Here is a 13,020-nt window from a genome sequence, read left to right as displayed (position 1 = left end):
CGTATATATATATATATATATATATATATATATATGACACACGTGTACTACGAGCCATAATATCAGAGCACAAGTTTAATGATCAATAATGAATTCCACTCAGTCAAGCAACCCTGGTAACTTTGATAATAAACTTTTAATTTTCAAGTCATGATGGATGGTTGTGGACCATATGAAAAACAATATACGAGAAACATAATATATATATATAGTGCATTCTAATGGGAGTTCAAAGAGAAGTCGTAATGACCAGACCGGACTGTGTTCCAAATGGCACCCTCTCTAGACCACCGGTAGTTCACTAGAGCCCTACGGTATAAGGATCAGACCTGGTAGAGTTCATGCCCCCCGAAGAAATGAGAGAGGGGGGGCAATAATATTGTGAAGGTGTTCCTAATGTTTCGTCCACTCAGTGTATCGTCACAATATGGCGCCACTAGGGACACAGAGTCATCGAGTGTCACTATCAGCTCGGTTCTGAGGAGAGACTTGTCATTAGGTACCACAGGTGGTCCTGAAAAATAGCTGCGATTCGATTGGGACCGGGGGATAAAATGAAAGTGGACTTGGGCCCATTTAAAACAAACAACTCTAGATATTGTAAGTTGTTCCCCGAAGCCCCCCTTGACAGAGGAGTCGTCCTCATCCACCTCCTTGAGAGAAGCCCCCTCCCCTTGACAGAGGAGTCGTCCTCATCCCCTCCTTGAGAGAAGCCCCCTCCCCTTGACAGAGGAGTCGTCCTCAACCCCTCCTTGAGAGAAGCCCCCTCCCCTTGACAGAGGAGTCGTCCTCATCCCCCTCCTTGAGAGAAGCCCCCTCCCCTTGACAGAGTCGTCGTCCTCATCCCCCTCCTTGAGAGAAGCCCCCTCCCCTTGACAGAGTCGTCGTCCTCCTCCCCCTCCTTGAGAGAAGCCCCCTCCCCTTGACAGAGGGAGTTCCCACCACCCTCAGGAGAGGGAGGAGGGTAAAAGAGTGAATCAAGAGGGTACAGGTGAATATACGAAGTCGACAGGACTGCCGTCTCCCTCCACCCAATATACTCAGTGCGTGACCAGAGGACTACAATACCCATGACCACCACAGACATGACATCATCACCAGGAAGTAGAGTTGGTTTTGGTGCATCATCCTCAAAACAAAAACAAAACAAAAAAAACTAGTCTTAAAAACATCACCTGGGTAACAACGGTAAGTCAAACCCACGTCCACAAATAAACACTGTTTATTAGCGATATTTTCAAAAATGTTTCTAATTTTTTCCCCCTTGTTTTTGTTGTTGTTGTTATTTGTCATTTACATGAACCTGACACGGATAGATAAATTCACAAGGACAGGATGTTTCTAGAAAAATGGTTTTACACCCACCCGTTTCTCATTTACATTTGTTTTTTTTTCATCTGTTAATTCTTCTTCATGTAGTTGATGTCTGAATGAAAGGCCTGCCCCAAAGGCACTGCCACAACACAGAGGAGAAGCTACTGTCCGAACACACAAGACAGTCCATTCTACAGCGCGGTAAAGGTGAAGAGGGGTAGTCAAAAACGATAAAGGGTTTTAAACGTTAACGTTATTAGGGTGTGGGTGCTATAGGTAAATCTCGTAGATATCGTCCAGCTCTTCGTGAAACAAGTCCCATTCGTCCTCCGAGTCCGTGACGTCGTCGTCGGTTCCCGCGGCGAGGAGCATGAGGAGCATCTCGCTCAGTTCAAAGGTCACCATCTCCTCGTCCTCGTTGTCCAAAGAGTCGCTGCTGTTCTCCCGCTCTTCAAACAGGTCCCACAGGGGTGTCCTCCTCGAGTTCTGGAGGGGAGAACAGGAATATTAAAAATAAAAACAGGAATTCGTTTGGGTATTACGAAAGCAGAACAGGAAGCGTTTACAGTAGGGCTGAGAACTTCTGGACCGTAAACACAAAATGTCCAAATGCCAGATCAGTGAAACGTATGAACCCACATAGGAAAAACCAAAAATGGTCTCGATCTATTTCTGCCAGAAAGGACATTTGTCAGAGCAGCGTCTTACCCTGTTCCTGCCATTGCACCCTGCTGATCTCCTCTGGGGCTCCTCCAGCCGCCCATCAGGGAAGGCGTGTTTGTAGAAGCAGTTGGAGCCAAACGGGCAGGTGCCCCGACCCTGGTCGAAGTAACGACAGGCTTTAGTCCTGAGGAACAGAGACGAACGGGACCGGCAGCAGAGGACAGTGATTATTACAGAGATGAGGAACAGAGAGACAGACACCACCCCTCCTACCATCAGTACATATCTTACCCACCCCCTCCTACCGTCAGTACATATATTACCCCCCTCCTACCATCAGTACATAACTTACCCACCCCCTCCTACCGTCAGTACATATCTTACCCCCCTCCTACCGTCAGTACATAACTTACCCACCCCCTCCTACCGTCAGTACATAACTTACCCACCCCCTCCTACCGTCAGTACATAACTTACCCACCCCTCCTACCGTCAGTACATAACTTACCCACCCCTCCTACCGTCAGTACATATCTTACCCCCCTCCTACCGTCAGTACATAGCTTACCCCCTCCTACCGTCAGTACACAGCTTACCCCCCTCCTACCGTCAGTACACAGCTTACCCCCCTACCGTCAGTACACAGCTTACCCCCTCCTACCGTCAGTACATATCTTACCCCCCTCCTACCGTCAGTACATATCTTACCCCCCTCCTACCGTCAGTACATAGCTTACCCCCCCCCTTCCTATCAGTACATATCTTACCCCCCTTCCTATCAGTACATATCTTACCCCCTTCCTATCAGTACATATCTTACCCCCTCCTCCTATCAACAGTACATATCTTACCCCCTCCTCCTATCAACAGTACATATCTTACCCCCTCCTCCTATCAACAGTACATATCTTACCCCCTCCTCCTATCAACAGTACATATCTTACCCCCTCCTCCTATCAACAGTACATATCTTACCCCCTCCTCCTATCAACAGTACATATCTTACCCTCCTCCTATCAACAGTACATATCTTACCCTCCTCCTATCAACAGTACATATCTTACCCCCCTCCTATCAACAGTACATATCTTACCCCCCTCCTATCAACAGTACATATCTTACCCCCCTCCTATCAACAGTACATCTTACCCCCCCTCCTATCAACAGTACATCTTACCCCCCCTCCTATCAACAGTACATCTTACCCCCCCTATCAACAGTACATCTTACCCCCCTCCTATCAACAGTACATCTTAACCCCCTCCTATCAACAGTACATCTTACCCCTCCTATCAACAGTACATATCTTACCCCCTCCTATCAACAGTACATATCTTACCCCCTCCTATCGTCAGTACATATCTTACCCCCTCCTCCTATCAACAGTACATATCTTATCCCCCTATCAACAGTACATCTTACCCCCTCCTATCAACAGTACATATCTTACCCCCCCTCCTATCAACAGTACATATCTTACCCCCCTCCTATCGTCAGTACATATCTTACCCCCTCCTCCTATCATCAGTACATATCTTACCCCTCCTATCAACAGTACATATCTTACCCCCTCCTATCAACAGTACATCTTACCCCTCCTATCAACAGTACATATCTTACCCCCCTCCTATCGTCAGTACATATCTTACCCCCCCCTATCGTCAGTACATATCTTACCCTCCTATCGTCAGTACATATCTTACCCCCTCCTCCTATCAACAGTACATATCTTACCCCCTCCTCCTATCAACAGTACATATCTTACCCCATGCCATCCTTGTATTTCTGTATCAGTTTCTGCTTGTCTTCCTTGTCCTCCACCCAGTACTCACTGGGGATGACGAAGTTGGACGTTATCCGACACTCTGGACAGGACCTGGGGAGAGAGAGAGAGGTTTAGTTGGACGTGACCCAACACTCTAAACAGCTGTAGTAGTCTCATCTACCTCAACAAGCTGTAGTAGTCCCATCTACCTCAACAAGCTGTAGTAGTCTCATCTACCTCAACAAGCTGTAGTAGTCTCATCTACCTCAACAAGCTGTAGTAGTCTCATCTCCCTCAACAAGCTGTAGTAGTCCCATCTACCTCAACAAGCTGTAGTAGTCCAATCTACCTCAACAAGCTGTAGTAGTCCCATCTACCTCAACAAGCTGTAGTCTCATCTCCCTCAACAAGCTGTAGTAGTCTCATCTACCTCCACAAGCTGTAGTAGTCTCATCTCCCTCAACAAGCTGTAGTAGTCTCATCTCCCTCAACAAGCTGTAGTAGTCTCATCTCCCTCAACAAGCTGTAGTAGTCTCATCTCCCTCAACAAGCTGTAGTAGTCTCATCTCCCTCAACAAGCTGTAGTAGTCTCATCTCCCTCAACAAGCTGTAGTAGTCTCATCTCCTCAACAAGCTGTAGTAGTCTCATCTCCCTCAACAAGCTGTAGTAGTCCCATCTACCTCAACAAGCTGTAGTAGTCTCATCTCCCTCAACAAGCTGTAGTAGTCCCATCTACCTCAACAAGCTGTAGTAGTCCCATCTCCCTCAACAAGCTGTAGTAGTCTCATCTCCCTCAACAAGCTGTAGTAGTCTCATCTCCCTCAACAAGCTGTAGTAGTCTCATCTCCCTCAACAAGCTGTAGTAGTCCCATCTCCCTCAACAAGCTGTAGTAGTCCCATCTACCTCAACAAGCTGTAGTAGTCCCATCTACCTCAACAAGCTGTAGTAGTCCCATCTACCTCAACAAGCTGTAGTAGTCCCATCTACCTCAACAAGCTGTAGTAGTCCCATCTACCTCAATAAGCTGTAGTAGTCCCATCTACCTCAACAAGCTGTAGTAGTCCCATCTACCTCAACAAGCTGTAGTAGTCTCATCTACCTCAACAAGCTGTAGTAGTCTCATCTACCTCAACAAGCTGTAGTAGTCTCATCTCCCTCAACAAGCTGTAGTAGTCCCATCTACCTCAACAAGCTGTAGTAGTCCAATCTACCTCAACAAGCTGTAGTAGTCCCATCTACCTCAACAAGCTGTAGTCTCATCTCCCTCAACAAGCTGTAGTAGTCTCATCTACCTCAACAAGCTGTAGTAGTCCCATCTACCTCAACAAGCTGTAGTAGTCTCATCTCCCTCAACAAGCTGTAGTCTCATCTCCCTCAACAAGCTGTAGTAGTCTCATCTCCCTCAACAAGCTGTAGTAGTCTCATCTCCCTCAACAAGCTGTAGTAGTCTCATCTACCTCAACAAGCTGTAGTAGTCCAATCTACCTCAACAAGCTGTAGTAGTCCCATCTACCTCAACAAGCTGTAGTCTCATCTACCTCAACAAGCTGTAGTAGTCCCATCTACCTCAACAAGCTGTAGTAGTCCCATCTACCTCAACAAGCTGTAGTAGTCCCATCTACCTCAACAAGCTGTAGTAGTCCCATCTACCTCAACAAGCTGTAGTAGTCCCATCTACCTCAACAAGCTGTAGTAGTCTCATCTCCCTCAACAAGCTGTAGTAGTCCCATCTACCTCAACAAGCTGTAGTAGTCCCATCTACCTCAACAAGCTGTAGTAGTCCCATCTACCTCAACAAGCTGTAGTAGTCCCATCTACCTCAACAAGCTGTAGTAGTCCCATCTACCTCAACAAGCTGTAGTAGTCCCATCTACCTCAACAAGCTGTAGTAGTCTCATCTCCCTCAACAAGCTGTAGTAGTCTCATCTCCCTCAACAAGCTGTAGTAGTCTCATCTCCCTCAACAAGCTGTAGTAGTCTCATCTCCCTCAACAAGCTGTAGTAGTCTCATCTCCTCAACAAGCTGTAGTAGTCTCATCTCCTCAACAAGCTGTAGTAGTCTCATCTCCCTCAACAAGCTGTAGTAGTCCCATCTACCTCAACAAGCTGTAGTAGTCTCATCTCCCTCAACAAGCTGTAGTCTCATCTCCCTCAACAAGCTGTAGTAGTCTCATCTCCCTCAACAAGCTGTAGTAGTCCCATCTACCTCAACAAGCTGTAGTAGTCCCATCTACCTCAAGCTGTAGTAGTCCCATCTACCTCAACAAGCTGTAGTAGTCCCATCTCCCTCAACAAGCTGTAGTAGTCTCATCTACCTCAATAAGCTGTAGTAGTCCCATCTACCTCAACAAGCTGTAGTAGTCCCATCTACCTCAACAAGCTGTAGTAGTCCCATCTACCTCAACAAGCTGTAGTAGTCCCAACTACCTCAACAAGCTGTAGTAGTCCCATCTACCTCAACAAGCTGTAGTAGTCCCAACTACCTCAACAAGCTGTAGTAGTCCCATCTACCTCAACAAGCTGTAGTAGTCCCATCTACCTCAACAAGCTGTAGTAGTCCCATCTACCTCAACAAGCTGTAGTAGTCCCAACTACCTACTACAAGCTGTAGTAGTCCCATCTACCTACTACAAGCTGTAGTAGTCCCATCTACCTACTACAAGCTGTAGTAGTCCCATCTCCCTCAACAAGCTGTAGTAGTCTCATCTCCCTCAACAAGCTGTAGTAGTCTCATCTACATATTGGGGCGGCAGCGTAGCCTAGTGGTTAGAGCGTTGGACTAGTAACCGGAAGGTTGCGAGTTCAAACCCCGAGCTGTCGTTCTGCCCCTGAACAGGCAGTCAACCCACTGTTCCTAGGGCCGTCATTAAAAATAAGAATTTGTTAACTGACTCTTAACTGACTTGCCTGGTTAAATAAATGTCAAATGAAAAAAAAAAAAAAAAAAAAATATTTATTGTCATTGTCATTGTCATTTATTGTCATTGTATATTTTTTACTACATGCTGCAAAATTAATTGTCCCTCGAGATAATAAAAACTACTTCCTTACTTGATGGTCTTGTCCCTCGAGATAATAAAAACTACTTCCTTACTTGATGGTCTTGTCCCTCGAGATAATAAAAACTACTTCCTTACTTGATGATCTTGTCCCTCGAGATAATAAAAACTACTTCCTTACTTGATGATCTTGACCCTCGAGATAATAAACACTACTTCCTTACTTGATGATCTTGTCCCTCGAGATAATAAAAACTACTTCCTTACTTGATGATCTTGACCCTCGAGATAATAAACACTACTTCCTTACTTGATGATCTTGTCCCTCGAGATAATAAAAACTACTTCCTTACTTGATGATCTTGACCCTCAAGATAATAAAAACTACTTCCTTACTTGATGATCTTGTCCCTCGAGATAATAAAAACTACTTCCTTACTTGATGATCTTGACCCTCGAGATAATAAAAACTACTTCCTTACTTGATGGTCTTGTCCTCGAGATAATAAAAACTACTTCCTTACTTGATGATCTTGACCCTCGAGATAATAAAAACTACTTCCTTACTTGATGGTCTTGTCCCTCGAGATAATAAAAACTACTTCCTTACTTGATGATCTTGACCCTCGAGATAATAAAAACTACTTCCTTACTTGATGGTCTTGTCCCTCGAGATAATAAAAACTACTTCCTTACTTGATGATCTTGACCCTCGAGATAATAAAAACTACTTCCTTACTTGATGATCTTGTCCCTCGAGATAATAAAAACTACTTCCTTACTTGATGATCTTGCTCTCGAACGTCTTGGCGCTCCTCCACTTGCGGATGCACTTGAGGCAGTAGCAGTGGCAGCAGTTGGACAGGATGCCGAAGCGTCTCTCACTGGGGTTGGCCTTGTCAAACACCACCTCCATACACACGCCACACTGCATGTCCTTACTGCGCTGGATGGCAAACGACAGCTCCATGTCCTTCTCATGGGCCTCGATGCAAGCCTGAAGAGGAATAACAAAGGTATAGCTAACCACTATAATGCATTATGAAGCCTGGGGGGGGGGTGTACTAAAGGTATAGCTAACCACTATAATGCATTATGAAGCCTGGGGGGTATACTAAAGGTATAGCTAACCACTATAATGCATTATGAAGCCTGGGGGTACTAAAGGTATAGCTAACCACTATAATGCATTATGAAGCCTGGGGGGAGTAAAGGTATAGCTAACCACTATAATGCATTATGAAGCCTGGGGGTGGAGGACTAAAGGTATAGCTAACCACTATAATGCATTATGAAGCCTGAGGGGGGTACTAAAGGTATAGCTAACCACTATAATGCATTATGAAGCCTGGGGGTACTAAAGGTATAGCTAACCACTATAATGCATTATGAAGCCTGGGGGAAATGACTGAAGGTATAGCTAACCACTATAGAGCATTATGAAGCCTGAGGGGGAGGATAAAGGTATAGCCAACCACAATAATGCATTATGAAGCCTGAGGGGGGAGTGCTAAAGGTATAGCTAACCACTATAATGCATTATGAAGCCTGGGGGTACTAAAGGTATAGCTAACCACTATAATGCATTATGAAGCCTGAGGGGAAGCCAAAACAAGTTAACCACCAGAAACCATCACGGGGCAGATAACAATGATTAAGTGTCTCAATTCTAGAACACGGATACTTTGTAGTATATAAACACAGTATCTGACAGTAAAACAAGGAAACTAAGTACCACACAGCTGAGTTACATTAATCCTAACGCCTCACAAATGCATTTGACCTTGGTGTGTTCTGATGGAGGGGTGTGTGTTGACAGGTACAGGTGTGTTCTGATGGAGGGGTGTGTGTTGACAGGTACAGGTGTGTTCTGATGGAGGGGTGTGTGTTGACAGGTACAGGTGTGTTCTGATGGAGGGTGTGTGTTGACAGGTACAGGTGTGTTCTGATGGAGGGGTGTGTGTTGACAGGTACAGGTGTGTTCTGATGGAGGGGTGTGTGTTGACAGGTACAGGTGTGTTCTGATGGAGGGGTGTGTGTTGACAGGTATAGGTGTGTTCTGATGGAGGGGTGTGTGTTGACAGGTACAGGTGTGTTCTGATGGAGGGGCGTGTGTTGACAGGTACAGGTGTGTTCTGATGGAGGGGCGTGTGTTGACAGGTATAGGTGTGTTCTGATGGAGGGGTGTGTGTTGACAGGTACAGGTGTGTTCTGATGGAGGGGTGTGTGTTGACAGGTACAGGTGTGTTCTGATGGAGGGGCGTGTGTTGACAGGTACAGGTGTGTTCTGATGGAGGGGTGTGTGTTGACAGGTACAGGTGTGTTCTGATGGAGGGGCGTGTGTTGACAGGTACAGGTGTGTTCTGATGGAGGGCTGTGTGTTGACAGGTACAGGTATGTTCTGATGGAGGGGCGTGTGTTGACAGGTACAGGTGTGTTCTGATGGAGGGGTGTGTGTTGACAGGTACAGGTGTGTTCTGATGGAGGGGTGTGTGTTGACAGGTACAGGTGTGTTCTGATGGAGGGGTGTGTGTTGACAGGTACAGGTGTGTTCTGATGGAGGGGTGTGTGTTGACAGGTACAGGTGTGTTCTGATGGAGGGGTGTGTGTTGACAGGTACAGGTGTGTTCTGATGGAGGGGCGTGTGTTGACAGGTACAGGTGTGTTCTGATGGAGGGGTGTGTGTTGACAGGTACAGGTGTGTTCTGATGGAGGGGTGTGTGTTGACAGGTACAGGTGTGTTCTGATGGAGGGGTGTGTGTTGACAGGTACAGGTGTGTTCTGATGGAGGGGTGTGTGTTGACAGGTACAGGTGTGTTCTGATGGAGGGGTGTGTGTTGACAGGTACAGGTGTGTTCTGATGGAGGGGTGTGTTGACAGGTACAGGTGTGTTCTGATGGAGGGGTGTGTGTTGACAGGTACAGGTGTGTTCTGATGGAGGGGCGTGTGTTGACAGGTACAGGTGTGTTCTGATGGAGGGGTGCGTGTTGACAGGACCGTTACCTTGGTGTGTTCTGATCGCTGTGCGTCGTTGGAGGGGTGGAGCACCTGCAGACCGCACATGTCACACACGTCGCCGTGAGATAGGCACAGTTAAGTCCGTAGCGACACTCCCCCCATGGCGGCGTAGGGGACACAGAGTCTTCCTCAACTCCTATCGTCTCCCGCCACGTCTTTCTCTCGCTCCATCAGAGGACTCATCCCCCACCCTTCAGACTTCACCGGGTCTGACGAGGGAGGGGGGAAGAGGAGAGGGGAGAGGGGAGGGGGAAGAGGAGAGGGCGAGAGGGGAGGGGGAAGAGGAGAGGGCGAGAGGGGAGGGGAAGAGGAGAGGGCGAGAGGGGAGGGGGAAGAGGAGAGGGCGAGAGGGGAGGGGGAAGAGGAGAGGGGGAAGAGGAGAGGGGGAAGAGGAAAGAGGAGAGGGGGAAGAGGAGAGGGCGAGAGGGGGAAGAGGAGAGGGCGAGAGGGGGAAGAGGAGAGGGCGAGAGGGGGAAGAGGAGAGGGCGAGAGGGGGAAGAGGAGAGGGCGAGAGGGGGAAGAGGAGAGGGCGAGAGGGGGAAGAGGAGAGGGCGAGAGGGGGAAGAGGAGAGGGCGAGAGGGGGAAGAGGAGAGGGCGAGAGGGGGAAGAGGAGAGGGCGAGAGGGGGAAGAGGAGAGGGCGAGAGGGGGAAGAGGAGAGGGGGAAGAGGAGAGGGGCAAGAGGAGAGGGGGAAGAGGAGAGGGGGAAGAGGAGAGGGGGAAGAGGAGAGGGGGAAGAGGAGAGGGGGAAGAGGAGAGGGGGAAGAGGAGAGGGGGAAGAGGAGAGGGGGAAGAGGAGAGGGGGAAGAGGAGAGGGGAAGAGGAGAGGGGCAAGAGGAGAGGGGCAAGAGGAGAGGGGCAAGAGGAGAGGGGCAAGAGGAGAGGGGCAAGAGGAGAGGGGCAAGAGGAGAGGGGGAAGAGGAGAGGGGGAAGAGGAGAGGGCGAGAGGAGAGAGGGAAGAGGAGAGAGGGAAGAGGAGAGGGCGAGAGGGAAGAGGAGAGGGCGAGAGGGAAGAGGAGAGGGCGAGAGGGAAGAGGAGAGGGCGAGAGGGAAGAGGAGAGGGCGAGAGGGAAGAGGAGAGGGCGAGAGGGAAGAGGAGAGGGCGAGAGGAGAGAGGAGGGAAGAGGAGAGGGCGAGAGGAGAGAGGAGGGAAGAGGAGAGGGCGAGAGGAGAGAGGAGGGAAGAGGAGAGGGCGAGAGGAGAGAGGAGGGAAGAGGAGAGGGCGAGAGGAGAGAGGAGGGAAGAGGAGAGGGCGAGAGGAGAGAGGAGGGAAGAGGAGAGGGCGAGAGGAGAGAGGAGGGAAGAGGAGAGGGCGAGAGGAGAGAGGAGGGAAGAGGAGAGGGCGAGAGGAGAGAGGAGGGAAGAGGAGAGGGCGAGAGGAGAGAGGAGGGAAGAGGAGAGGGCGAGAGGAGAGAGGAGGGAAGAGGAGAGGGCGAGAGGAGAGAGGAGGGAAGAGGAGAGGGCGAGAGGAGAGAGGAGGGAAGAGGAGAGGGCGAGAGGAGAGAGGGAGGGAAGAGGAGAGGGCGAGAGGAGAGAGGAGGGAAGAGGAGAGGGCGAGAGGAGAGGGCGAGAGGGGAGGGGGAAGAGGAGAGGGCGAGAGGAGAGAGGGAAGAGGAGAGGGCGAGAGGAGAGAGGGAAGAGGAGAGGGCGAGAGGAGAGAGGGAAGAGGAGAGGGCGAGAGGAGAGAGGGAAGAGGAGAGGGCGAGAGGAGAGAGGGAAGAGGAGAGGGCGAGAGGGGAGGGGGGGAAGAGGAGAGGGCGAGAGGAGAGAGGGAAGGGGAGAGAGGGAAGAGGAGAGAGGGAAGAGGAGAGAGGGAAGAGGAGAGAGGGAAGAGGAGAGAGGGAAGAGGAGAGAGGGAAGAGGAGAGGGCGAGAGGAGAGAGGGAAGAGGAGAGGGCGAGAGGAGAGGGCGAGAGGAGAGGGGGAAGAGGAGAGAGGGAAGAGGAGAGGGCGAGAGGAGAGAGGGAAGAGGAGAGGGCGAGAGGAGAGAGGGAAGAGGAGAGGGCGAGAGGAGAGAGGGAAGAGGAGAGGGCGAGAGGAGAGAGGGAAGAGGAGAGGGCGAGAGGAGAGAGGGAAGAGGAGAGGGCGAGAGGAGAGAGGGAAGAGGAGAGAGGGAAGAGGAGAGGGCGAGAGGAGAGAGGGAAGAGGAGAGGGCGAGAGGAGAGAGGGAAGAGGAGAGGGCGAGAGGAGAGAGGGAAGAGGAGAGGGCGAGAGGAGAGAGGGAAGAGGAGAGGGCGAGAGGAGAGAGGGAAGAGGAGAGGGCGAGAGGAGAGAGGGAAGAGGAGAGGGCGAGAGGAGAGAGGGAAGAGGAGAGGGCGAGAGGAGAGAGGGAAGAGGAGAGGGCGAGAGGGGAGAGGTGAGCAAAAAGGAGAGAGAGAGGTGAGCGAGCCAGACACACAGCCTTATTAAGACACATGGAAACAGTCATCGACTTGTCTTTGGTGTCATTTATTTACCTCGTGAGTCTGGTGGTCTATAAACCAACTTGTAAATAAAAGATGCTAAAATGCCCCCGAAAGGAAACAAAAATCAACCAGAAGTCGCCCCTCCCCTCTCTCTCTCTGATAAAAATACACCTGTTTAGTGGGAGACTGGATTGGGGAGCATTTGGCAGCAGACCAAACAGAAAGGGGATGCTGTGTATTCCAAGATGGCCCCCCATTTCCTATATAGAGCCATCCTTCTGACCGGTGCCCCCAGGGGCCAAAAGTACTGACTTAGTAGCTGACTGACAGTACATCATGTCCATCCTACAGGGAGACAGGAGGGACAAACTGAACGTGTCTTATTGACTCACTGACAGACAGTACATCATGTCCATCCTACAGGGAGACAGGAGGGACAAACTGAACGTGTCTTATTGACTCACTGACAGACAGTACATCATGTCCATCCTACAGGGAGACAGGAGGGACAAACTGAACGTGTCTTATTGACTCACTGACAGACAGTACATCATGTCCATCCTACAGGGAGACAGGAGGGACAGACTGAACGTGTCTTATTGACTCACTGACAGTACATCATGTCCATCATACAGGGAGACAGGAGGGACAAACTGAAAGTGTCTTATTGACTCACTGACAGTACATCATGTCCATCCTACAGGGAGACAGGAGGGACAGACTGAACGTGTCTTATTGACTCACTGACAGACAGTACATCATGTCCATCCTACAGGGAGACAGGAGGGACAGACTGAAAGTGTCTTATTGACTCACTGACAGTACATCATGTCCATCCTACAGGGAGACAGGAGGGA

At 49.5% G+C, this 13,020-nt stretch overlaps 2 long non-coding RNA genes and 1 pseudogene across 37 annotated transcripts; 1 reads left to right on the top strand and 2 right to left on the bottom strand.

Annotated features, from left to right (window-relative positions):
- Nucleotides 1-1,204: 1,204 nt before the first annotated feature.
- LOC127922777 (probable E3 ubiquitin-protein ligase makorin-1) overlaps nucleotides 1,205-13,020 on the bottom strand; it is a 37,691-nt pseudogene continuing 25,875 nt past the window's right edge.
- Nucleotides 4,419-6,064, bottom strand: LOC127922778 (uncharacterized). 3 transcript variants are annotated; one of them, XR_008112314.1, is made up of 5 exons: nucleotides 6,003-6,064; nucleotides 5,283-5,730; nucleotides 4,816-4,983; nucleotides 4,648-4,759; nucleotides 4,419-4,535 (listed from the first exon to the last, which is right to left on the bottom strand). It is a non-coding gene; the product is annotated as an uncharacterized LOC127922778 (long non-coding RNA). The 3 variants fall into 3 exon arrangements; XR_008112313.1 differs by lacking the exons at nucleotides 4,419-4,535; nucleotides 4,816-4,983 and having other exon boundaries at nucleotides 4,542-4,759; nucleotides 5,339-5,730; nucleotides 6,003-6,061; XR_008112312.1 differs by lacking the exons at nucleotides 4,419-4,535; nucleotides 4,816-4,983 and having other exon boundaries at nucleotides 4,542-4,759; nucleotides 5,311-5,730; nucleotides 6,003-6,060.
- LOC127922779 (uncharacterized) lies at nucleotides 8,357-9,748 on the top strand. 34 transcript variants are annotated; one of them, XR_008112339.1, is made up of 8 exons: nucleotides 8,357-8,643; nucleotides 8,681-8,788; nucleotides 8,827-8,902; nucleotides 8,979-9,022; nucleotides 9,061-9,098; nucleotides 9,137-9,364; nucleotides 9,403-9,592; nucleotides 9,629-9,714. It is a non-coding gene; the product is annotated as an uncharacterized LOC127922779 (long non-coding RNA). The 34 variants fall into 34 exon arrangements; XR_008112340.1 differs by having other exon boundaries at nucleotides 8,827-8,908; nucleotides 8,985-9,022; XR_008112344.1 differs by lacking the exon at nucleotides 9,061-9,098 and having other exon boundaries at nucleotides 8,681-8,756; nucleotides 8,833-8,870; nucleotides 8,947-9,060; nucleotides 9,175-9,364.

This window comes from Oncorhynchus keta, unplaced genomic scaffold, assembly GCF_023373465.1.
Source record: "Oncorhynchus keta strain PuntledgeMale-10-30-2019 unplaced genomic scaffold, Oket_V2 Un_contig_27076_pilon_pilon, whole genome shotgun sequence".
NCBI lineage: Eukaryota > Metazoa > Chordata > Actinopteri > Salmoniformes > Salmonidae > Oncorhynchus > Oncorhynchus keta.
Note: the sequence above shows the minus strand (reverse complement) of the source record. Positions and strands in the feature narration are given on the sequence as shown.